The sequence below is a fragment of the Pleurodeles waltl genome, chromosome 12 (genome assembly GCF_031143425.1).
Source record: "Pleurodeles waltl isolate 20211129_DDA chromosome 12, aPleWal1.hap1.20221129, whole genome shotgun sequence".
Taxonomy (NCBI): domain Eukaryota; kingdom Metazoa; phylum Chordata; class Amphibia; order Caudata; family Salamandridae; genus Pleurodeles; species Pleurodeles waltl.
In genome coordinates this window covers 221,903,647-221,930,119 of record NC_090451.1, presented here as the reverse complement: position 1 = coordinate 221,930,119, position 26,473 = coordinate 221,903,647, and the positions used below count along the sequence as shown (strand labels likewise).

At 44.7% G+C, this 26,473-nt stretch overlaps 1 protein-coding gene across 6 annotated transcripts in view; it reads left to right on the top strand.

Moving 5' to 3' along the window:
* The window catches only part of TERF2 (telomeric repeat binding factor 2), a 271,686-nt gene that overhangs the window by 166,129 nt on the left and 79,084 nt on the right, over nt 1-26,473 (top strand). The window lies entirely within an intron of this gene.

Here is a 26,473-nt window from a genome sequence, read left to right as displayed (position 1 = left end):
ACCCCAACAAGCATTTAGAAGAATAGTGAACCGGAGTCCACACAAAGTTACAAAAGGGGGTCCCACGACGTCGGAGGCCAACTCAGAGGGTTGTGCACTGCAGGACGGAGTGCTGGGGACCCAGGCTAGGCTGTGCACGAAGGAAATCCTGGAAGAGTGCACAGGAGCCGGAGCAGCTGCAAATCACGCGGTACACAGCTTTGCAGTCTAACGTGGGGAGGCAAGGACTTACCTCCACCAAACTTGGACTGAAGAGTCACTGGACTGTGGGAGTCACTTGGACAGAGTTGCTGTGTTCCAGGGACCGCGCTCGTCAGGATGAGAGGGGACCCAGAGGACCAGTGATGCAGTCTTTTGGTGCCTGCGTTAGCAGGGGGAAGATTCCGTCGACCCACAGGAGATTTCTTCAGAGCTTCTGGTGCAGGGTGAAGGCAGGCTACCCCCAGAGCATGCACCACCTGGAAACAGTCGGGAAAGCCGGCAGGATTGGGCGCTACAATGTTGCTGGGAGTCGTCTTGCTACTTTGTTGCGGTTTTGCAGGTGTCCTGGAGCAGTCAGCGGTCGATCCTTGGTAGAAGGTGAAGAGGGAGATGCAGAGGAACTCTGGTGAGCTCTTGCATTTGTTATCTGAAGAATTCCCCAAAGCAGAGAACCTAAATAGCCAGAAAAGGAGGTTCGGCTACCAAGTTAGGAGGATTGGGAGAGGTAAGAGCCTATCAGAAGGAGCCGCTGACGTCACCTGCTGCCACTGGCCAATCAGAGCAGTCCAGTGTGCCCCCAACACCTCTGTTTCCAAGATGGCAAAGGTCTGGGACACACTGGAGGAGCTCTGGGCACCTCCCCTCGGAGGTACTGGTCAGGGGAGTGGTCACTCCCCTTTCCTTTGTCCAGTTTCGCACCAGAGCAGAGCTGGGGGATTCCTGAACCGGTGTAGACTGGCTTATGCAGAGATGGGCACCATCTGTGCCCATCAAAGCATTTCCAGAGGCTGGGGGAGGCTACTCCTCCCCAGCCCTTCACACTTATTTCCAAAGAGAGAGGGTGTAACACCCTATCTCAGAGGAAATCCTTTGTTCTGCCTTCCTGGGCCAGGACTTCCTGGACCCCAAGAGGGCAGAAACATGTCTGAGGGGTTGGCAGCAGCAACTGCTGCAGTGGAGACCCCGGAAAGGTAGTTTGGCAGTACCCGGGTTCTGTGCTAGAGACCCAGGGGATCATTGAATTGTCCCCCCAATACCAGAATGGTATTGGGGGGACAATTCCATGATCTTAGACATGTTACATGGCCATGCTCGGAGTTACCATTGTGACGCTATACATAGGTAGTGACCTATGTATAGTGCACGCGTGTAATGGTGTCCCTGCACTCACAAAGTCCGGGGAATTTGTCCTGAACGATGTGGGGGCACCTTGGCTAGTGCCAGTGTGCCCACACACTAAGCAACTTGGCACCCAACCTTCACTAAGTGAAGGTTAGACATATAGGTGACTTATAAGTTACTTATGTGCAGTGGTAAATGGCTGTGAAATAACGTGGACGTTATTTCACGCAGGCTGCAGTGGCAGGCCTGTGTAAGAATTGTCAGAGCTCCCTATGGGTGGCAAAAGAAATGCTGCAGCCCATAGGGATCTCCTGGAACCCTAATACCCTGGTTACCTTAGTACCATATACAAGGGAATTATATGGGTGTACCAGTATGCCAATGTGAATTGGTAAATGTAGTCACTAGCCTGCAGTGACAAATTTGGAAAGCAGAGAGAGCATAACCACTGAGGTTCTGGTTAGCAGAGCCTCTGTGAGACAGTTAGGCACCACACAGGCCACAAACTTATGAGCACTGGGGTCCTGGCTAGCAGGATCCCAGTGACACATAACAAACACACTTACAACATAGGGTTTTCACTGTGAGCACTGGGCCCTGGCTAGCAGGATCCCAGTGAGAGTGAAAAACGCCCTGACATATACTCACAAACAGGCCAAATGTGGGAGTAACAAGGCTAGAAAGAGGCTACTTTCCTACAATGACCCATTCAGCACCATGCAATTAGAGCCCTGACCAAGCTTCTGCCCATCACACTGCTGAGTCATAGTTCCCACAAGGAAATGTGAGGAGGGTCCAGGAGGCCGTCAGACATGCAGATACACATAAAACACTCATCCAGTCTTCTCCAAAGGGAAGGCTGGCTCTCAGATAAACACCAGTCCTGGTTGCAAAGCAGCCCTTTGTGTAGCCAAGAAAACTGCGAACTGGAATAAAGTGGGATGGTTTGGGTCCAACTACCAGGCAGGAGATGTGGTCTTATGCTGGAGCGCTGGTTTGGGATGGTCTGCCTTTCATGTGTCCTGTTACAGACTTTGTGTAGAGTGCTGCTTCTTAAAGCAGAAGTGTCTCCATTCTGGAGCACCCACAAAAGAGGCAGTAAAAGGTGTGCAGTTGCTACCCCAGTATGTTATCATACCATTGGACAGGACCAGAGAGAGAAACATGTTAGTGGCCATATGAAGGTAAGCGGTAATGGCTTTATATGAGTACAAAATTTTGACGAGAACGGGCTCATAATTACACTGAGCAGTTTAGAGAGGGTTTTCGGGGCAGTGGATACGTAAAGTGGTTTTAATTACCATAACGGTGCCAATATTGGTTAAGTAATGAATCAATAACTAACAACTCAACAATGATCAGTATGGCAATATGATTGGTGCTAACCATTTTTACTCTTGCACATGGGTGATATGACCGTGCACTTCAGCCTTGATTTCTGGAACGATTTTGGTATATACAATAAAGGTGCTATGATTAGTCTGATCAGTGATAAGTGAATATATATATTTTTTAAATGTCTAGTTTGACTAATTTTTAGTTAGTAAGGTCGGTGAGACAATGGAAATAATTGTCATGATAATTTAATTTAATTTCTTTGATACTTCAGACAGATGGACATCAAATAAAGATGTACTCTATGGGCCAACTATTTATGAACTAGGAACTTATGACTATCAGAGGAGATTTTACTTAGGAACAAGTAATTATTTGAGATTTACAGGTTAGTCTATTTTATAAATTGACACTAGTCACTTGGGTTGGTGTGAATAAAGGAAGTCCACTGTTTTGCTAAGAGAGGGCACATTAGCCTGACTATCAGCGCAACTCACATTTATTATATTGAGATATTGGGCACATAATTACTTCATTGCATTTAGTTGTATATAATATTTTTTCAAAACTCACATGACTGCAACAAAACGTTCTTCGATTATATTACTTTAATACCCACTCATCACCGCATGGCTAGTTATACCATCAACAGAACGTGTGGTTTACTCTACTAAACAATTGTTTGTTATATATCATCACAGCCCTGATGAAGTCTAGTGGGAGATATCCCAGCCGAAACACGTGTTGGCTGGATTGACGAATATCAAACTGTTATTATGATGGAGTTTTAATCTGGAATTGTACAAGCAACTAATGGAACTTGTTGGACTTTGTTTGAACACACAGGATCATGGTGGATGCTAATTAGACACATATTTGTATTGGAAAGGAAGAATAATAAACACGCTATTAAGTGATGTAATATTGACAATTTACTGTGTAACTTACTAATTGTTAGTGACTAGTTGGATGAGTGCCTCGCAAACATTAAATTTATGTCTACCAGTTAATTTCTGCTGATTTACAGGGTTCTTTGGAGGTATTCACCCTGACCAGTGCACCTCCAGAGCTAGTCACATCTTGAATTAAGGGTAGGAGGCACCAATAGACTCATTGAATACTTCCCTTATCATTTCAATGTCAGTATAGTACTTTTTTCTTGTAAAGAAATTCTCTGCACTGGACATTCACTTTATTGGATCTGTAGGTGGATTGTTGAGCTTTAGCTCGAGCACCTCCACAGTACCTACCTGAAAAGTCTGTGACTGCTAACCCCTTGCTACCCTGAGAGTCAAGTGTCAAAAGAATTGTAATTGGCCAGTTTTGCAGAGAAATAGTGGTCCCCGCCCCAGGACATCAGAGATAAATTACCTCAACGCCTACAGTTGAGGCATAGTAGCCCTGGCCTGCTCCCTTATACTCTAACCCTCCCTAAACAGGGTTTGACAGACGTCTTTTCCATATTCCAAACTCTTTTTTTTAATCTATAGGTAATAAGGTTATAAGATAGTGATAGTTGCTTGTATGACCTTCCAAATAGAAGCTGAATCTAGGCTCCATCAGTGCTCCACACAGCGATACTACCCATCTGGTGCTATGCAGGAAATATGTTTTCTGCAGCTTGTTGCAGGGCACTGCACAACTCTGAATGGAAAGTTAAAGAAGCATCTGACAGCATGTGGGTAATTGTGTCTCTGCAATATGTCACAGGGCATGGACATTGGACTACACGCCCAAAGGTTGCCTTATTATTATTGGAACTTTCATATATTCACATGCATGAATCCTTCCCCCTCGTCGAGATGGGAGTCCCAGGTGTAATATAGAAGCCATGCTCAAGGGCATATACAGATTAAGTGCATTAGGCCTTAAAAGACCAAACTCCAATGTCAATCATTCGGTTCACACCACCCTATAGAACCCTCCTGTGAAAAGCTGACTTCCCTCAGATTTTCCACTGCACGTCGTGCTTAGGTGTCTTCTCTGAGCTCTGCTCAGTTTTTCTCTCAGATATTCTTTTCTAAGGAGATTTGGATTATTTTTCTCTTCAGAAGTTCTTCCAAGTGGGTGCTTCAACCTGACAACTATGTCAGAGACACCTAAGAAAGGGCTTTTTAGAGCCTGTGCTACCTGCATGAAGAAGAGGCTACATGTGGATGAACAGCATAAGGACTGCATATACTGTCTCTATCCTATCCATAAAACTAGAGACTGCAAGATATGTAGGACATTTTCTACTAAAACCCTAAAGGATAGAGAGGGTTGTTTTCTCATTTGGATACAAAAATTTAAATCCAGAGACAATCCGGTTTCAGATGAGGACAGTGCCTCCTCTTCTGTGCCTGTCGTCAAGACACCTGTGAAGAGACAGGCTGAGGAAATGTCAGGCACCCAGGAACCACCTGAAAAAGCTTCAGAGAAATAATCTGAGGCGTATGTAGCCCATCATAAAGGGGGAAATCCTAAGACTTCAGATTACTTGAAATCTGGAAAGAAAACTATCTTTGAGCCCCCAACTCCACCTTTCAGGCTAAAACATACCTTCAAATGCCAGCTGCTGCACCGTCGACAGGACCATCATCAGAGGTAACTCCATCGACGGCCCATGCCTTAATGACGACATCTACCGTCGTCACAATCTCTATGTCAATGGCAACTACGGAATCCTCATCGACAGTCTGGTCAGCCTCCTCGACGACGCGCCCCATCTCTTCGCCGTCACAGCAGTCTTCGTTGACGCTTCCGTCGATGGAACAGTTGGCGCTTCCACCGACGGTGGCGACCTTACCGACGACGGCCTCGTCGACAACACTTCAACCGACGACGGCCTCGTCGACGTCTCAACTGTCGACGCTCCCACAATCGATGCTTGTTCCGTCAGCACTTTCGTCAACGATCACTTTGTCGACACCGCCATTATCAATGACATCTCACCTCTCGTCGACGATCAAGATAACAGCAAAGACACAGAGACCATCTACCTTAGCTCTGTTCTTGTCTACGGACCAGGCTAGTAAAAAAAAAAAAGTAAAAAGCATCACATGACCCCCTCTGTTACATCGCCTAGTAAAGTCTTGAGCCTACTACCTTGGCATCTGTTGGATGGAGACGACTCAGGAGGATGGCCTCTATGGGGTGGCCAGCAGTCCCTCTCAATTACGGGTCAAATGTCAGCAGTATTTGGATGATGATGACTCTTACTATGACCAGCACTATTACAAACAGCAACAACAGGGGCTGGTAGGTCTCCCTCCTGGCTTGGTATTGGATTTGGAAGCAATGTTAGCAGATTATAGGGAGCGTTTTCCGCCAATGCCTACATCGGTGCATCAGCCGACAATTCCTGCTATACCCCCAACCCCTCAGCAGTTTCAACAACTGCAACTTATAACTCTTCCTAGGCCTCAAGCTTCTCCTCAATCTACACCTGCGCAGGGGCAAACCTCTTCAGATGAAGATGGTGAGAAAGGAGAGATTGATACAATGAATGATGAATGGGATGACTATATAATTCCAAAACCTGCCACTCCTGCGACACCTGTTGTGGAGTGTCCGCCGGAGGATATCGGTGGCTTTCATAACCTGCTAGAAAGAGCAGCCACGTGATATGATCTACTAATGGCTGCGACTCAGCAGGATTGGTTCCTGTACGATTTCAAAGAACCTTACAGGAAAACAGTTAGGACTATCCCAATAATTGACCATGTTTGGAGCCAAGGTTTGAAGATAATGCAAAACCCTGCAATGGTACCTGCAGTGCTGCCTAGATTAGATAAAAAATATAAGTACACAGATAATGCCCCTGCTTGCCTCACAGGCCACCCGATTAATCTAACAGGCAGCGCAACGGTGTTCGAGGAATCCTTCTACACCGTTAACCACACCATCAGATAGAGGGGAGACGCCTGGATAACACTGGGAAGCGTATTTCCTCAATGTCTGCCATTGTGGCAAGAGCTGCCAATTCTCTAGCGCTCCTTGGTAGATACGATAGACAGCTCTGGTCAGACATATCTCCCTGTTTGGAGGAACTTGCAGAGAGTTCCAAGATGGAGGCAAAAAAGATGCTCATGGAGGCACAACGTTCTTCGGCAGAAATCTTATATTGTGCATTTGATATCGCCGCCATGGGCTTTAGGCTGCTTGCTGGATCAGATGTTTTAAGATGTCAGGGCTGGCTCAAAGCCACTAATTTTCTGCCCAAAGTTCGAATGAAAAATTGTAGATCTTCCCTACGATGGAGAAGGTGCTCTTTGGGAAGCATGTCGATGATGCGCTTCAGGTTATAAAGTCAGATACTGAGACAGCCAGATCGTTAGGCACTCTGCAGTATAGGAAAGTGCCTTCTCGTGGAGCCAGGGGCAGAGGACAGCCTTCATTTTGTGGAGGACATCAGCACTATAGATCTCCATCATACTCAACCACTTTCCAGGCTTCTAGACCACAGTATCGGCAGAGACAGCCGCCCCCAGCAGCTTACACCAGACCCTATCACAAAAGGAAGCCTGTACAACACTCTAAAGAAACTGCCCGTAGACAGTGACTGTCTCCAGGCAGTTCTTCCCCACTCCTCCCCTACAGTCTCCCATGGAATATTGAAACATCCTATCCAGCGCTGGCAGCAAATAACCAGCAATGATGTAATTCAATTTCGACACCTCTTAGAGTTCATTCAGATTCCCCCATTAATGCCTCCACCCCAGGCTCGACAAAGACATCTTCGTCAGCTCAGCTTAGAAGTGGAAACCATGCTCAGCAAAGGAGCCATACAAGTTGTACCATATTCCCAGAGAGGGAAGGGTTTCTACTCCTGCTTTTTTCTCATTCGGAAAAGATCTCGCTTATGGAGACCAATCCTAGACTTGCGGGAACTAAACAAATACCTCGAAAAACAAACATTCTGGATGGTCACCCTACAAAACGTCCTACAACTTCTAAACAGAGCAGAGTATATATGGCGTCCTTGGACCTTCAGGACGCATACTTTCATATTTCCATTCATCCTTTAGACAGGAAGTTCCTAAGATTTGTGGTGAACGGCAGACACTTCCAATTCAAGGTCCTTCCCTTTGGGCTACGATCGGCACCAGGAATCTTCACCAAATGACTGGCTCCAGGTGCAGCCTATCTGAGAAGAAAGAAGCACCAGATTTTTTCTTATCTAGAAGACTGGCTAGTGAAAGCTTCCAATGTCCAGTCAGCACACAAGTCCGTCAAGGCGACTCTACGCCTTTTCAAGGACTTGGGCCTTGCTCTGAAACGGGAAAAATCATTGCTCCAATCCTACAACTCTGTTAGCCTTCCTAGGGACTAGATTGGACACGCAACAGACCAAAGCCTATCCAACACTGGACAGGCAAAACAAGTGAATTTCCCTAGCGAAGCAAATCCAAAGAAAAAAGTTTTTTTCAGTTTGTCAGTACAAATCCTTACTAGGGATGATATCATGTATAAGCCTCAATCCTCACTGTCTAATTCACATGCATCCAATTCAAGAGGAGCTGGACAAACAATGGAAGCAAGCACAAGGATCCTTCAAGGACAGGATCCACATAATGCCACTTATGATAGCTTCTCTCGATTGGTGGACAGTTCCTGAAAACATTTCACGAGGTCTGCACTTCTTACGGCGGGTTCCTGCACTGACTGTATCGACAGATGCAACACTGACCGGATGGGGTGCATGCCTGTAGGACCTTCAAGTGAGCGGCAAATGGAGTCCCCTTCTTACCATCTCTTTCACATCAACCTTCTAGAGCTGAGAGCAGTGTATTTTGCTTTGCAAGACTTCCTCCAGAGAATTCGAGGATCAACGGTGCTTGTCAGAACGGACAATAGCATCACAATGCACTATCCCAACAAGCAAGGAGGAATGCGTTTCCACCTACTATCTCGAGAAGCGCAGACCATTTGGAGTTGGTGTATCCAGCACTCAGTGCACATAACAGCGGAGCATGTCCCAGGCTTACAAAATACCATCGCGGATTCATTGAGCAGGTTGACAACATCTCCTCACGAGTGGGAATTAGACCAGCGGACACTGGATGGAATATCTGACCAGGGGGGAAAACTGAATCTGGATCTGTGCGTAACTTCCCAGAACACCAAATGCCAATATTATGCAAGTTGGCATCACCAACCGGGATCGTGGGGGGATGCATTTTCGATCGCATGGTCAGGGATTTATGCATAAGCCTTTTCTCCAATTCCTCTCTTCACAAGGGTAATCAGGAAAATAAAGTCGGACCCCTGCCAAATAATTCTGCTAGCTCCAGCGTGGCCACGTCAACCTTGGTACACTGAGTTACTTCTACTATCCTCATGTCCACCCATCAGAATGAAACCAATTCTGGAGCTGCTCACCATCAACCATGGACAAGTAAGACATCTGGATCCCAAGACTCTGAGCTTATCGGCATGGCTCATGAATTCAACAAATTCGGCCGCTTAGATATACCAATCGATTGCAGGGGCATACTAGCTAAAGCACGAGCAGATAGCACAAATAAAACGTACCACCTGAAGTGGAAACAGTTTTGTTTGTGGTGTGAAGCCAGGAACATACACCCTCTCTCCTCCGCCCCAGAAAAAGTGTTACCATACTTCTTACAGCGAGCACGCTCAGGGCTTGCCCATGCCTGCATCAGGGTCCATCTAGCAGCTATCCCGACATATGAGAATACTAGGGAAACCATCCTTACGTTCTCTGAGATTAATGTAACAATTCTTGAAGAGTCTCTTCAGATCCTTTCCTCCGGTGAAAGCCCCACCTCCAGCATTGCAACTTAACATCGCCCTCGGGCAGCTCATGAAGGAGCCCTTTGAACCCATTCACAGGGCAGGCATCAAGTACCTCACATGGAAGGTGGCTCTCCTCCGCGCCCTTACTTCGGCACAAAGGGTCAGCAAAATCCAGGCTTTCACAATACAGGAACGTTTCTTGGAATTCAAAAATTATAGTTATTCTACGCACCAATCCCAAATTCATCCCTAAGGTGCCTTCGGATTTTCATATTAATGAGCCAGTAGTGCTAAAGTCATTTTTCCTGAACCCCCAAACTGCTGCGGAACGTTCCCTGCATTCACTCCATCTTAAAAGATGTATCTAACTTTATTTGGACAGAATTAAGTACTTTAGAAAGACTAACCAGCTATTCAGAGCCTTCAGTACCTCTAGAAAAGGGCACCCTGTAACTAAACAGACTATTTCTCGATGGATTAAGGACACAATCATTTTCTGTCATCAGAAGGCAGGTAGACCATTGCACACGAGTGTGCAAGCACATTCCACCAGAGAAATATCCACATCCTGTGCACTGTTCGCAGGTGTTTCAATACAGGACATCTGTCGTGCTGCAACATGGAAGACAGTTCATACTTCCACGCAGCACTATTTCCTGGATACGGAGTCGCTTCAAGATTCAGCAGTTGGGGAAGCAGTCCTCAGACATCTATTCCAATGAAAGAAAGCCATTTATTCGTCCCTCCATCTGCTTGTTTTGTATTATGTCACATTTTATATAAAAGTAATACCTTTATGTTCTCCAGGCTATAGACCGCAAGAAAAGCTTATGAGAATTTTGTCACGCTCTTTCACATATAGAATACTATGTTGCTATTGAACATGTAGAAAAGGTGTTATTCACTGCTTACTATTCTGATTCAAGCATGTGAATCTATGAAAGTTCGAATACTGGAGTAATAAATAAGTTACTTACCTGTAACTGTAGTTCTCCAGTATTGGACACTTTCATAGATTAACATATGGTCCATCCACCTCCCCTGGGGAGCTCACCTTCATTCTCTCAGTAGTATCTATTGCAGCACTAGTGCTTGGAAAGTCTGGGGGAAGCCAGCTCCTCACAGGAGGGTTCTAGAGGGTGGTGTGATCTGATTGGTTGACATTGGAGTTTGGTCCTTTTTTACAAAACGACTGTGATAGGTTTCTAATTTTAAGGCCAAAGCACTTAATCTGAATAAGCCCTTGAGCATAGCTTCTTTATTACACCGGGGACTCCCATCTCGACGACGGGGAAGGATTCAAGCATGTGATTCTATGAAAGTGTCCAATACTGGGGAACTACAGTTACAGGTAAGTGACTTATTTCTTATCCAACCTCTGCTGTAACATATGGGTTTGCTCAATAACCCCTTAAGAACCTGGGCTTATCACATAACACAAAGGTATTTGTAGGAAAGTAGCCTCTTTCTTGGCATGGTTACCCCCATTTTCTGCCTGTTGTCAGTGTGTTTGACTGTCTTCACTGTGATCCTGCTAACCAGGACCCCAATGAATATGCTCTCTCCTTCCAACTTGGTAACTGTACCTTTTTTTTCTCCCCACAATTTGCATTCTGGTCCCCCCTTATAAGTACCTAGTATATGGTACCTAGTTACCCAGGGCATTGGGAGTGCCAGGGGATTTCTATGGGCTGCAACAGGTATTTGGCCATCCATAGGGAGCCCATGCAAAGGGTTCTGCAGGCCTGCCATTGCAGTCTGCGTGAAACGGGTGCATACACCCGTTTTCACTACAGGTCACTGTAAGTCACCCCTGCGGTGGTAACCCTTCTCAGCCCAGGAAGCAAGGTGCAGGCACCTGTGTGTGAAGTCACCCCTGCTCTAGCAGAGGTGCTCCACAAACTCCACTTCCCTGTACTTCGTCAGTGCGGGGACACATTTTACGTGTTTACTGGACATAGGTCACTACCTATGCCCAACCACATAATGGTAACTCTTAACCTGGGCATGATTAGTATCAAACATGTCGAAATCATACCACAATACTGTTGCAAGTATTGGAAGTATGATTCCATGCACTCTGGGGGCTCCTTAGAGGACCCCCAGCATTGCGTCCACCAGTCTTACAGGGTATTCCGGGCAGATCTGATCAAGCCCAGGAAGACAGAACAAAGAATTTCCTTTGGGAGAGGGAGGTAACACCCTCTCCCTTTGGAAATAGGTGTGACTGGCTTGGGAGGGGTAGCTCCACTGGAATGCTTTGAAGGGCACATTAAGTGCCCTCAGTGCATAAACCAGTCCATACCAGTTCACGGACCCCCCAGTCCCTGCTCTGGCACGAAACTGGACAATGGAAAGGGGAGTGACTACTTCCCTGTCCATCACCACCCCAGGGTGGTGTTCAGAGCTCCTACAGAGGGTCCCTGGGTTCTGCCATCTTGTTTCCAAGGTTGGCAGGGAACTCTGAGTAAGTTGTGTAGGCAGGTGACATCAAGCCCCCTCCTGATAGGTGCTTACCTGGCTAGGTGACCAATCCTATTTGGGGTCTCTCACTTGGGTGGGACCTCACATTTGACTTGCAAGGATCCAGCAGGATTCCTCTGCCACCTCCACTTCGACTTCTGCCACTAGAATTGATGTATTACCTACCTCCTATTGGACGGTTGCCCTTCTAGTATTTTTGTGGTATTGTGGATCCAAAAATAAAGTACCTTTAGTGCTTATCCACAGCTACTTCTAGAGAGCCTAGTTTCTAGACACTGCCTACACTTCACTAAGAGGGGATACCTAGACATAGTATGAGGTGTAATACCTTAGGTACCACCACACACCAGGCCAGCTTCCTTCAGTATTGGTCTTGGGGATCTATTAACTAATCATTATACATGCTAACCTGAACTTCGTTGATGCCTCTAAGAATGGTTTTGAATTAATCAGTCTGATAGAGACTTTTAGTTGCAGGTTACTTACCTCAGAATTTCCCCCTGGCGTCAGTCTGGATCCGGAGATTTTTCTCAAGCAGTACCTCTTGCCATTAGGTGGTTTTGGCTGTCTCTGCAACCGTCATTGCTGTCGTGCGTGCCGCATATGACGTCACAGAACCTATATAGGCGCCACCCTTGTGCGCTGATGTCAGGTCTTTTCTTTTCATGCCAGCCAAGCACAGATCTGAAGAAGAGCTACGCCCAGTCACTTTTTGACAGATCTTTTTTTACTTTTTGTCAAAGTTTTGAATGTTTTCATTCTCAGTGTGTCTGGATGTTATCACACAAGACCTGGTTCAAGCCTTACAAATCCTGTCATCGGATCATGACCGTGATGGATCTGCACCTCATGTGCTTGTGGTGTTTGGAACATCACCACAACCCAAAGGCATGCTCAGAGTGCGGGGCCAATAATCCAAAAGCTTTGAGGGTGCGGTCCATAAAGCTGCTTGCGGCCCTGCACTCCGCTCCTGATCTTGGTTGAGAGGAAGGTTGTGGAGCCCCCAATCTTCGTCGTCCCACTACATGTTCTCAGGACAATTGAGAAGTAGAAGAAGAGCAAACATCCGTCTACTTCATCCCGACTGTCGGCCAGTGTGATGAGGGAAAAGGAACGTTATCACTCCAGGCGTCCATGCTCGGAGCTTGCTTTTTGGTCAGCTATGCGAGTCCCCGAGTTTCCGAGAGCCAGAGGTTCCCTGCTCAACTGTGTGAGTTCTATGAGGCCATACATCTCATATTTGGTCAGTTCAACTCCGCTGAAGCACCTTCAGGCCCGCAGAGTTGGTAGGAGCCCCCTAAGGTTGCGCGCTGGCAGCTTCGGCCTAGGATCCAGAGGGCATCCATAGATCTATTCCCAGGTCTGAACCAGCATCAGTTGTATCACCTCGGCCTTCCCTGATGACGGTTCCGAAGTCAGTGCTTCTGATGTCACCTGTGCCCACAGTCTGCATTGACCCCCATCCTCATTGCCGACTCTGACAGAGAGCCGGAGCAGCGTTGCGTGACACTGATTTCGACTTTGACTGGGACCTTGCTCCCTAGGTCGGATCCTGACCCTTATTCCCTTTGGTTCGGTTATGGTGAGGGTTGGGAGGGTTTGCTGGACTCTTTGGAATACCAGCTTGAAGAGCTCATGAACTGTTGGACAGATCTGTGTGAGGCTAGTGGTGTGGACACTTCTCCTGATGCTGGCATGCTTTCTCTCCCTACCGTGGCTACGGAGGAGTGAGTGTCCTACTCCATGGTGATAAGGAGAGCAGCCAAGGTGCTGGGCTTCAAGCTGCCTTCCGTGGCAGTCAGGACTAACCTCCTGACAGAGGTGCTTCAGCCTGGTGCTTCTTCTTCTGAACCTCTTTTCCCCTTTAATGAGACTGTAACTGATATCCTGTTAGAGACTTGGTCCAAAACCAGCACAGGGACTCCTGTAAACAGGACAGTCGCCTGCCATCATAGACCTGCTCCAAATGACCCAGTCTTCTGACATAACACCCGACCCCTGAGAGCTTGGTTATCCAAGCCTCCATATCCCTAGGCGCATTGCCTTCCGCACCCCTGCATAGGGCATCCAAGAGGTTGGGTCAGCTTAGGAAGAAGATGTTTTTTTCCTCCAGCCTGGGATTGCGGTCTGTGAACACCACATACCTTTTGAACTGTTACACCCATTCCTTACGGACAGGGTGCACAGGTGCTGCCACAGGTCCCAGAGGAATCCCAGGCCTTTCTCTTCCAAGCTGTTGCTGACTGGTGGGACACAGCTCACAATGTGATGTGGGCTCAATACAACCGATTCACTAAGCAGATCAGAAGCATCAATGGTGGCCTTAAGACACCATGCTTGGCCCAGAACGTATGGCTTTTCAGGGGATGTCCAGTCCACTCTTATGGACTTGGCCTTTGGCACCTGTCTCTTCATTGACAAAGCAGACTTGGTGCTCAAGCGCTTTAAGGAGTCCAGGGCTACGGCCAGGTCCTTAGGCCTTGTAGCCACCCCTCACCCCCCTCAGTCTGCTTTTTGCCCCTTTCGTAGCTACAGAAGGGGCATCCCACCACATCCGTTCCCGTCTAGCCACCATGCCGCACATACCAGGGATGTGGGATCCAATGTCCTTGTGGGTCAGGAAGCCAGCGTTCTATCTAGTCCACACACGCTCACCCTCCCCCCTATGCAGCCTCCAAACCTTCCTAGTCTGGCACTTCCCCACCAGGGGCCTGTCAGCGGAGGATTGGCCATCACCTGCCCCGTTTCAGGCCATCACGTCAGACAGCTGGGTTTTGCAAGTAGTCCAAAGGGGCTACTCCCTCCCTTTCGATACTTCCCCTCCATCCAGGCCACTCTCCTACGATGAGATGACAGATGATCACTTGGCTCTTCTCCACGGGGAGGTTACGACTCTCTTGACAAGGGAGCCGTAGAGAGGGTTCCTGTGCCAAAAGTGGATCATGGTTGTTATTCCTGCTACTTTCTGATGGCCAAAAAGGACAAGGGCCTCTGCCCTATCCCAGACCTCTGGTCCCTCAGTCTCCCTCAGGAAGGACAAGTTCAAAATGCTCACTCTGGCTCAGGTTCTATCTGCCGTGGACCCAGGAGACTGGGTGGTAGAGTTGGACTTGCAGGGCACTTATTTACATATTCCCATCCTGCCTGCCCACAGAGAATACTTGCGGTTCACAGTAGGCCACAAGCATTTTCAGTTTACTGTGCTCCCCTTTGGCCTTAGCAGTGCCCCTTGGGTGTTCACCACAGTTATGGGAGTGGTCACAGCTCATCTGCGCAGGTCAGGGGTTTAAGTCTTCCCATACCTCGACAACTGGCCATTTAAAGACAGGCCCATCCCAGGCTGTTGTCTCCCACCTCCAGACTACAGTGGACCTCCTGCATTCACTAGGGTTCACTATAAATGTGCTAAAGTCGCACTTGACTCCCTCTCAGATGCTCCCCTTCATTGGAGCTGTTCTGGACACGGTACTGTTTCGGGCTTATCCCCCCGAGCAGCGAGCCCAGGATATTCAGGCTAGGATAACGATGTTTCAGCCTCTATCCTGGATTTTGGTGAGAATGACTCAGACTGCTGGGCTTCATGGCCTCCTGCATCCTCAGGGTGGCATATGCCAGATTGCATATGCGGGCTCTGTAGTGGGACCTGAAGTTCCAGTGGGAGCAGCATCAGGGGGATCTCTCCGACATGGTCCAGATCTCGTTGGGAACTGCACAAGATCTGCAGTGATGGCTTTTGAACTGTGATTGGGTCAGAGGCAGAACCCTCTCCCTTCCCCAACCAGATCTGACAGAAGTGACAGATGTGTCACTTCTGGTATGGGAGAGGCAGAGATCAGAGGCATCTGGTCTTCAGTGAAATCTGGGCTCCCCATCGATAATGTGCATGTCAGCAGTTTTGCGCATTGGAGTTTCCAAGGCGGAACTCGCTTGGTGATGCTTTTTGTCTTGAGTGGAATTAAGGCCTCCTGTACACCTTTCCGCCCATACCACTTCTGCCCAGATTTCTCAAGAAGATAAAGAATTAACGGGCCCAAGAGTTTCTTGTGACAGCCAGGCGTCCCTCCGCCAAAACGGTACACGCCTGTCGATGGAACAGATTTGTAGCATGGTGCACAGGTCAGTCCGTGTCCTCCCCCCACCCATGCCTCTTTCCGAGGTCCTCCTATTTATACTGTCTTTGGCCCAATAGGGCTCTACTTGGGCACCTTCAAATGCAATTTGTCTACTGTCTCTGCCTTTCTGAGATAATTACCTGATCAACCCTCCTTAAGTTTCCTATAGTTAGTAGGTTCCTTAAGGGTCTTACCTATATGTTTCCTCCATCACCATTCATGCCTCACTGGTATTTGAATCTGGTTCATACTTATTTCATGTGCGCTCCCTTCGAGCCGCTTCATAACTGTCCTCTCAGGCTTCTGAGGATAAAAACAGCCTTCCTTGTGGTTATTACATCTACATGTTGGGTGAGTGAGCTGTAGGCATTGTTGTCTAAGCCACCCTACCTTTCCACCTATCCTGACAAAAAGTGGTGCTTCGCACCAGGCTTCATTTTCAACAAAAATAGCCACACCCCTTTGATGTAGGCCAATCCCTCACTTTGCCTTCTTTTTACTCACCCTCTCATCCTTCTTAGGAAAAAGAGAGACTCCACAGCCTGGACCCAAAAAAAGCATTGGCGTTCTACCGTGATCATACTAAAGAGTAGAGGTTGCATGATCAACTCTTTGTTGGGTATGTGGGTGGGAAAAAAAGGTCTGGCAGTGCAGAAGTGAACAATCTCTAGATGGTTTGTTCTCTGCATTCAAATGTGCTATGCATTGGCTAAAAAGCAACAATGGTTTGCTTGCTCATTTTACCAGAGCGACACCTGCAACTACTGCAATAGCATGCAGAGTTCCAGTCCTGGACATCTGCCAGGCAGCAAAGTAGGCATACCTGCTCATGTTTACCAAACACTACTGCCTGGATAGTCAGGTCTGTAGGGACGGTTACCTTGCCCGTTTGGTTCTGCAGGACTTCCTAGTATGATCTTGGTTTGCAAACCCTCCGGGGACGTTATTGCTTGGGTATCTATTCTAAGTTAAGGAATCTGCAACTAGAAGTCTTTATCAGATAAACAAGTTATTTACCTTCTGTAACTCCTAATCTGGTATAGACATATTCCAGTTGCAGTTTCCTTACTGACCCACCCTTCCTCCCCACTATCCGAGCTGATTTCTAGGGACAAGGACTTCCCTTTCAGGGCCCTAGTTATGACACACCAGTGGTCAGTTTTCTTAATGGCTCTGCTCTTCTGGCGGGAAAGTCTTGAAAAGAAACTGATGTCAGCGCCAGTGTGGCGCCTAGATAGGTCCCGCAACATCATATCTGGCATGTGCGATGCCGGCGACGGACACAGAGCCGACCAACGCCACCTAACGGCACCCAGGGATACTGCTCTAGAAAAATCTCCGGATCCAGACTGACGCCTGAAGGGGAAATTCTATGGTAAGGAGTATACAACTTGAATATGCCTTTACCAGATAAAACGTTACTGAAGTTAAGTAACTTGTTCCTCTTGTAGCTTTATTATTATATAGCTGTCCATTGTTTATGAAAAACCATTAAAGTTTATATTAATCCAAGGAATCCTTGTATTGCAGTTGCAGACATAAATATATAGTGTTCTTAACTTGCACAAGGTTCCTGTTTGTGTGGAGTCTTAGACAAAACATTGTTTTACTGCATTCATCACAAACAGACTTTTTGTTATAATGTTTGCTCATTTTGCTGATACTTCTCCTTTTATGCTGTTGATGCGGTATGGCCATATGGGTAAATTAAATGACCTCCATAGGACATGCAGCAAGTACTTGTGGTTTTGTAAGAACCTAAAATAAATTCCATGTAATTTTACGAATATTTCAAGATGTGATTTGTCATGCTGTGCATTGCTATCCATGCATGTATTATCATGAAGCTGATAGCTTGCTTGTACTTCAAATAATATGTCTAGAAGGTAATGCCTGGATAGGATCAAGTGATTGACTTATTTTTAACCAATGTCAGAACACACATTAATCATTTAGCATCAGTAATCTTGCAGAAGATGTGTGGAATTGCCTATTGGTCAGCACAGATTAATCAAGTTAGTGAACTGTTTTCTTTATTTGTTTACTGCACGTTTTATATATTCGTAAATCACTACCTTAAATTATACCATTTATATTTACTGTGGTAGTTGTAACTCACGGGAAAAATATATCTTCAGGTGTCCTGTATATTTCCACAATAAATTAAGTATAAAACCCAGACCTTGACAATTTGGTTCATTTTGGTTCAAGGATTCATCTTTGCAGCCAGTCTATACCTCTGTACCATTGAGTTTTTTTTTGTTTACATTTTTTTGTTGAAATTATGCAGAAATGATAACCATTTTTTACAGTTTCTATATGTATTCAACACTACAGTAGAAAGAGAAATGTTTTACATTGTCAACATTTTTTCCTGAGTCTGGAAGGGGATTTGGCTTTTGCATATCACAACAGTCTATACCTCAGTTCATTATTGGGAGATCTTATGATATACCTTTCTACATGTTTTACTGCAGCCATATTTTTTCCATTTTCCGTTCATAAAATAACTTTTCCGCAACAATGAATCAATCCATAGTCTTTTTCCACGCTTCTCCTTTGAGGGTGGCAGTTGCACCCCACTGTCTAGTTATGCTTTGTTTCCTCTCCATTAAACCTAAGATGTATAATATCTTCTGGTACTTTGTAGAGGTAATCTTCTCCCATATTTCTAGTAGGAAGGAACAATTTAGCTTTAGGCTGTCTGAGAACCTCTTCAAGCTGTGTCAAGCAATCCCCTACACCCTTCCAGAAATGCTTTGGTCAGTGCACAGCCATATTGTAGTTGTGAACGTAGTTAATTGCCTACAAGGTCTAAAGCACTTGTTTTGGCTCTCCTGATCTTAGCTAGGTGTTTCTTGGTGAGCTGTGAAATGTTCAGAATGTTTTAATTCTACTAGCTTAAATACTGCTCTGTTTGCCACTTCTCTCTGCGATTAGAGGTCCTCCTCCCATTAATCATCCTGAAGATCTCTCATGTCCCCCGTTCATCTTTCCCTTAGAAACGTTTATAGATCTATCAAGTTATTTCTCTTCTTGTACATCAAAGAAATTGCCTTCGGAGGATGAGGTTCAGAAAGAACTCTGTCTTCTAGTTGGGAAGTGTGTGTACATGTCTGAGTTGTAGGTATTTATATGTTTCATTGTAAGCTAGTTCATACTCCTCCTTGAGCGTTTCTAAGTGGGTACACTCTTCCAAGTCCCAGATATCCCAATTAGATCCCATTTCTGGAACTGTATGGAATCATTGTGGATGATGACTAACATCTTATCGTCAACAATGTTTATTCGGGGAAATTCCCCCTAAAACACAATGTAATAGTATATAAAAATAAACTTAAATAGACAATATAAAACATTCAGTATTGCATAAGTTACTATAAAGAAAACCCCTGATACTTCTTCCTAATCCAGATAGCATATAAAAATATACTAATACTAAAAACAGTGGACTCACTCACTCCATTATGGAAATCTCTAAAAGCTATGGAATACTGTCTAAATCACAGGTTTAGACAAAGTGGTCTTATTCACTTTTTCCTGGTGTATTTGTAAACTGGGCAAAAGAAAAAAAGTATGGTCAACGTTTTCTACAGTATTTTTTACAAAACCCGCAAGTACCTTTAGCGTCAGACCCCCGCCCCTTCATTTAGATATGAAGCTATTGGTTAATATGATTCTATACCTAAATTTAACATAGAAGGTTCTAGCCTGTTGTGGGAAAATATCATCTGAATATCTTTCAAAGCCTTGGATTGCTTTAAATGCCAAAAACATATTTGTTAAACAACCAGTTCCAGCAGAGCGTAGCAACAATGTTCTACATAAATCTAAAAGGCAGAAATTATGATTCCTCTTGTTTCTCTAGTGATTGAAGATGGTTCCTTTCAGGTTGCATCCATACCCAATGTTATTACTCAAAACTTTACCTGAACCCGCGGTGTAAGATCCTTATCCAAAATCAAAATCTCTTCAAGCCCTCTCTTGTAGGAGGACAACTCAGGAGTTGACCAAATAAGAGTTGGAGTGCTGCCAAATCCCCTATCCCCTACATTCCATAGTCAGTGGTACAATTGGTGTACCTTGGGATAGGTTCAACAATGATGTTATAATGCCACTTTCGTACCAAACTAACTTTGAGGTATTTGCCATTCCCCTTATTACTGCACTGAAGAGTGCAGCAACTAGTGCTTTGGCTTGATACACACCTTGATAATGGTTGATATTGACCAAGAGGTTCTTGCTCTGTACATTTATGAACAGCAGACCCTTTATTAAGCAAACATGCTTTACTCATAACTAGAACTTTTCTCAAAGAGTAAATTTTCAGTCCTGACCCCCAGATAGTCAAAACTTTTGACCCTGCCCAGCAGATGACCATCCATCCTCACTCCCCTCTTAGATGACTTACAAGCCTCTATAATAATATATATTGTTTTAGTGTGATTTATCTCTAAAGCCTTCAGAATACAGAACTCATTAAATGTATTCTATAAATTCTTCAAACCCAGTGGGGTACGTGAAGTAACAAGGGTATCATCTGCAAATAGTAATGCTGGTACAAGCTTACCATTGATTTTGAGCATAAAGGTTAAGAAAATGAATAGCCTTGTTAATATAAAGGGAGAGCAACGTTGGTGCTTAAACAGACCGCTTTCTCAAACCACGTTCTACGGGGCTATGCTTAGTTAGCTCCCCATTCATTCCTCATTGCACTTGAGCATAGTTGACTGTGTGGAGCCTAATTGAATATCTAAGATGTACTCTGGGATTCCCAATGACATAAGAGTATCCTACAACTTTTTCCTCTGCACCAGATAAATCAGCCCTCAGGTCCGCAAAGGGCACACCTTTTTTAACTTAAAATGCTTCCAACAGATCATAAGAAATATAAAGCCTTGATTGTGCTGGCTCTACTGTTCAGAGAGGTCCGCCCAGTTGGCTTTGTCCCAATTCTTCTTCTTGTGATGTCAGAGGTGCATATAATTAGTTCTTGCTACTCTAATAGCTGAAGTCTTACATGATTTTATGGCTAAGATAAGAGCAGTTTTAACCTTCCTACACTGACCAGTATACCAAGTGGGGGATGTCCGTGAGGCGGTGTAGATAGTTTCCGATGTCTTTGTGCTTAATTCCTTTAGTTTGTGACTGGGACAAACAGCATAATTCCTTTAGTTTGTGAAACAGTGAATTATGGATCTCACTAACAGGAATATCACAAATAGGGAGCTCAGGATATGGATTTATACTTATACTGAAGGACTTATATATTTGCTCAAGCATCCCTTGCTTACTTTGTAATATGTTTCATTTCACTGTCCTTCGATTATTTCCAACGAATGGGGCTACTGATGTTTTTGACAAATCGCAGATCACATCATCAATCAAGATAAGTTGCAGTGTATTATGTTCACTATTGCTATTGCTTAATAAGATTTTTAAATCAACAAAGTATTACCAAAGCTTTGTATCCAAAATTAAATAATCTAACCTCTTCCTGTAAGAGTTTATGGTGAATGTGTACGACATCTACTTGTCTGATAGGGAATGGCAGTTACAAGACCTAACGCAGTAAGAAAGAGTTAAAAAGGCAGGTTGATATGCTACCACAGGGAGGTTTCATGGGGCTTCGTTAAGGATATGAATTTCCAAGATTTTACCTTCATAGCTTGTAACGTCCTTTAAACATTCACAAGCTTTTTAGGGGACATTAATGTCCCCAGCAAGTCTAATAGATGGTCTATGATTGACACAAGATAAATGTTTTTTCCAAAATAGGTTAAGTTGGGGACATTCTACTACTTGGTGAGGTTGGATTGTAGATATTGTATATTTCTATATAATGTCCCTTATTTGTTTGTACATTTCAGGCTAAAGTATCTGGTGTGTTAATCACGGGCCCTCCTGGAGTTCAGACAAGGCTCCAGGGGCCAGAGGTAAGCCTCCATCCTGCACTGCCTGTAGCCTATGGTTAAGTTTGGCCACCATAAATTTTACTTCACTCAATTAGTCAATTCTTGTATTCACATAAGTCTCATTAGATTCCTCTTGCAATTGAATCACATCTGGTAAAACATTGACTATCCCTATCTGGGGGTCATCAGAGGAGCAAATCTATTGCTTCATGGGATAGACATTTCCACCTTGTGCTGCCCATTGCTGCATATATCCTGCATAGATTTCCTATTGGATAGAGGCTGTGATTGTGAATGATTTACAGGTGCATTGGCCAAGCCTTGATTGGGCACCAGAGGACCTGAAGAAACAATACTCGGCTGGTCGCTAGTATTGCAGAGATGGAGTTTTGTCCTGTAGTAATGCATCAGTTTCGAAACTGACTTTTTACTAGGGGTGCGAACACCATTATAGCTGAAGATAGTCTCATCCTCTTCAATTAAGCCATCTATTTGTTGCAGTGTGTAATTTTCTGCTCCATGGTTTGACCCTTTAGGAGGTTTGCTAACACCCTGCAGTGGTTCAGCAGCTATCCTCTTCCCCATGCTGCCCACCCCAGGTTAAAAACACGCTATGAACAACTCCCATTTCCACCAAAAGCTCTGCAGTCAGCTTTGCCCAGTTGTGGCCTGTACACATCCTGCGCTTCGGGTGTCCAAAGCGCACTTTATGACTCCAAATGTCAGGGAGAGGGCCCTGCCCCAGTAGCTCCTCCCAGGAGCAAAGCATATCCTGAGGATAGTAGTCCTCTCTTGGCGTCTTGTGTCCCTCGGCAGAGGAGTCCAAAATGCACTTTATTTTGCCAAAGGTTAGGTCAGTTAAAAGGTTCCACTTCTTGTAGTCCCTCCCTGGGCAAGTAGTCCCCTGTTGGCGTCTCTTGGCCCCAACCTCTCGTAATAAATTAGTCTTCTATAATGGTGTCTCTCTTGTCAAGATTGTTCCCCACCACAAGTACTTGTTTGTTTTCTTCCATGCTTTAAATAGTGATTGTGTGGGTGGGGATAAGTTATATATTGAACACAGACACCCAGTCTAGAAGTGTCAATGGCAGTGACCTCCAGTGCTTCACATCCCCCTTAAACGTATTTGTTAGGATGTATATGTTGCAACTTAAGAATTCATCTGAGCGTTATGTAGATGCAAGTGTTGAAAGCCCTCTGTGCATCTGGTTAATGAGCATTAAGACAGTTCTCATGGTGACTGTTCTGACAGGGATATAAATGTGATATTCCCCAATTTATGTGGTAACCTCAGTACTTTACCTGCCAAATGTTGTTTAAATCTGGAGTAGCTGATCTACTTATTTCTGGTTCTGCTACATAGAGGCTATTATCAGCATATAAAATCTATATGTCCCATGCATTCTAGCATCTCAGGCCCCTTATGAGTACTCCCAAGGAGCCAGCCTACCATGTTTTACAATACCAGTGCAAAGTCCATAGGGGACAGAGAACAGCCTTACCTTATCCCCCTGTCTGATCGAAAGGGGTTAGATTGTGTCCCTTTCACCAGTAGTGTAGTCACAGCTTGCGTATATGGCACTCTTAACCATGCCATGTAGTTCGATCCAAATCCAGTTTTAGTTGGCATACTGAACACTGGACTATTCAGAAGTATCAGATTCTTTGACAGCATCAAGTGACAAAACTGCTGCTGATTCCTGCACATCTTTTGTGTATGTCATATACCAATAGAGGCACCCAAGACCTCTTCACTTCGGCACGCATCTGAGCCAACACTATGGAGGTTATCATGCCTAAGCTGCATTAATAAATAAGATATTGAATAATAAAAAATGATCTTCGTAATTCAAAAGGTGCTGCATGATTGGCTTCTGACCTAGGTAATGGAATCTGTGTACTAATAGTGTGCTCTAATGAAGTGAATATTATTCATGTCGCAAAACACTTCCTGGCTGCTGTTCTGCTCTCACTTTATTTCAATGTGGTTGTTTGCGAAATATAAAACGTTATAAAGAATGAAAGCAGAAAATAAATCTTTTTATTTCAGCATTGATTTTACTGAAGAAGAACCCCAATCTTATATACTTTTGTAAATTATGTAGTTCTTTTTAGCCAGTCCTTTTGGTCTTTCCCAAAAAGTTTTTATGCAGTCTTTAAGGGTTGTTTAGGTCTTGCTTCAGACGGGGCATGTGCTGCAACTGCGACAATCGGATGTTTCTTTAAAAAAAAAAAACTTTTAAAAGGGGCTTTAAGCCCACTCATTGCTTGCCATTGATTGGCTTCATCGTCACTCATTTCCTTGCTTTTCCTTGGTCAGTGCATTCTGTTTCACTTTCTCTTTGTGTGCCTCTTCCCTCCAGTGAACCATGGGCCAAGTACTGATTGATTTCTTTATAGGTGCTCTTCTGCTGGTCAAGCTCGTATTGAGAAACCTTTTTTTCTCTCCATCCTGCTCTGATGCTTGTTGCCATCGTCCCTATTTCTGTCACTTGTTTCTTTTTCCTGAAGCACTCCATAAGAGGGCATCTTTTATCAAGCAGGCTCCCTTGAATGCTTCTCTACTCCCATGTCTCCCTCAAGCACAGTGTGCTGCTGATATATATGTATATATACATATGTGTGTGTATATCTCTGTGTATGTGTGTGTGTGTATGTATATATATGTATGTGTGCGTATGTATATATGTATATTCCTCACAAACTCTACCCAAGAGCATTGGAGTGCTTTCTGTAAGAACCGGTAAGTGACGAGCCGAGGGTCACAGCATGTTGAACAGGTGATGGGGCTCAAACCTGGTTCCCCGGTTCCAAAGTCAGCAGCCCTGACCATAACGTCATGTCCTGCAGTCACTCCTACTCTTTTACAACTTAGCCAGATCAACAAAATGGCTCTTTAATGGGCGTGTAAGACTCGCACCATACACATATCCAATGCTTGAGTGTCTTTATTTGACAAGTGAGGGAGAAATGGCATGCCATTTACCTAACTTAGTTTGGTGCATTACGTCAACCATATCCCAAAATGTTCCTGCGTTGTGTGTTACAGAGGCTTCTGCTGCAATGAAAAAGTATTATCTGAAAGCGTTCCTCTGCTTTTTTGGCACTAGGCATGTGTGTGCGTATATGACTTCTATTTTAACATATTTTACACATTTTCTTCTGGGACTGGATTCCTATGACCCCATCACTACCTCCCAACTCTAAGAAACAGATGAGAACCCTTTACTTGTGATTGAGTGTGTAATAGGAAGCGGGGGAGGGGAATACGGAGGGCCCAGCAGCTAGATTCTGCAGAAAGTAGCTTGAATAGATTGATTCAGCCCGTTAGAAGGAATTTGATACCGCTGATTTTGCAAAAGTAAATGCAGCACTTCATTTGCACGTGTATGTAGTGATCCACTTAGATTTGTATGCATTTGTAACTCAAAATATCAACGACTTGTATGTAAATTCATAACTTCTAATTTGATGACTTGTTTGCATATATTGTCTAATATCAAGCATAACCTGTGGGTAATTAAATATTGCGCAGTGTCTACTGGCTATGGAAAGGATACATACCAACAGATCGCAGACTTCATTTACCCCTGGCTTATTGTTGAAGCCCCAGAAAATGCCCTCCATTGGGCCCAAGCCAACCCACTTTATTCAGTTCCAAGTCCTCTTTGACCAAGGAACGGAGGCCTGCTTTGCAACCAGAGCTGGTGTATGCCTCACAACCAGCCTCCCTTAGGTGAGGTAATGCCATCTAAAATTTCAGTCTCTATCTGGGAAAGAAGGAGTCTGCCTACCATGCAGACTCAGGGGGCATAAATGAAGTTTTAGAAATATAAAGTTAACTTGGCTTTTACAATACTATGCAACAACAGGCCGATGCCATACCTAACTATACAATGACAGACCATAGTGTAGCATACTGTACAACGACAAACCATACCATACTATACAGTGTCAGGGCATACCATACTATACTGTGATAGACCATACTGAAGTATACGATGACAGGTCATTTATAGCTTGCCATACTATACAATGAATGGCCATACCATACCATAAAATACAAGGCAATGACAGACCCTCATATACTCTACCATAGCATACCATGTTCTTGAAAATGTGCTTTTACTGATCTTCTAGTGCTCTGCAGATGAGACTTACTATGTAGGCACGGAATAGCATTACCAATAAAGGGTGCTTTCATGTCATCACATTTTTAATTTTGCATAGTTTCCTTCTTATCTGGTTTTTATAATCCATGGCTTTTATTTGCAAGTCTTGCACTTGGGACAAGTAATGAAACCATTGTATCTATGTAGTAACCATGTGTGTCAAATACCTGACTTGCAAGAACTCCTAATGTGTCATTCCGACATCATTCAACAGCTGTAAACCACTAGTTCATCAAGTATTAAAACATATAATTTTCTCTGATGAAGGACTGTTAAGGTTCTACGGCACTATGAAAATCTGATGCTAATGCAAAAGAAAAGAATGATGGTTGTGTGGGGATGGCAGGAACAGTACTTTAGGAAGTACCTGTTCGACGGTGTAACGAAACTT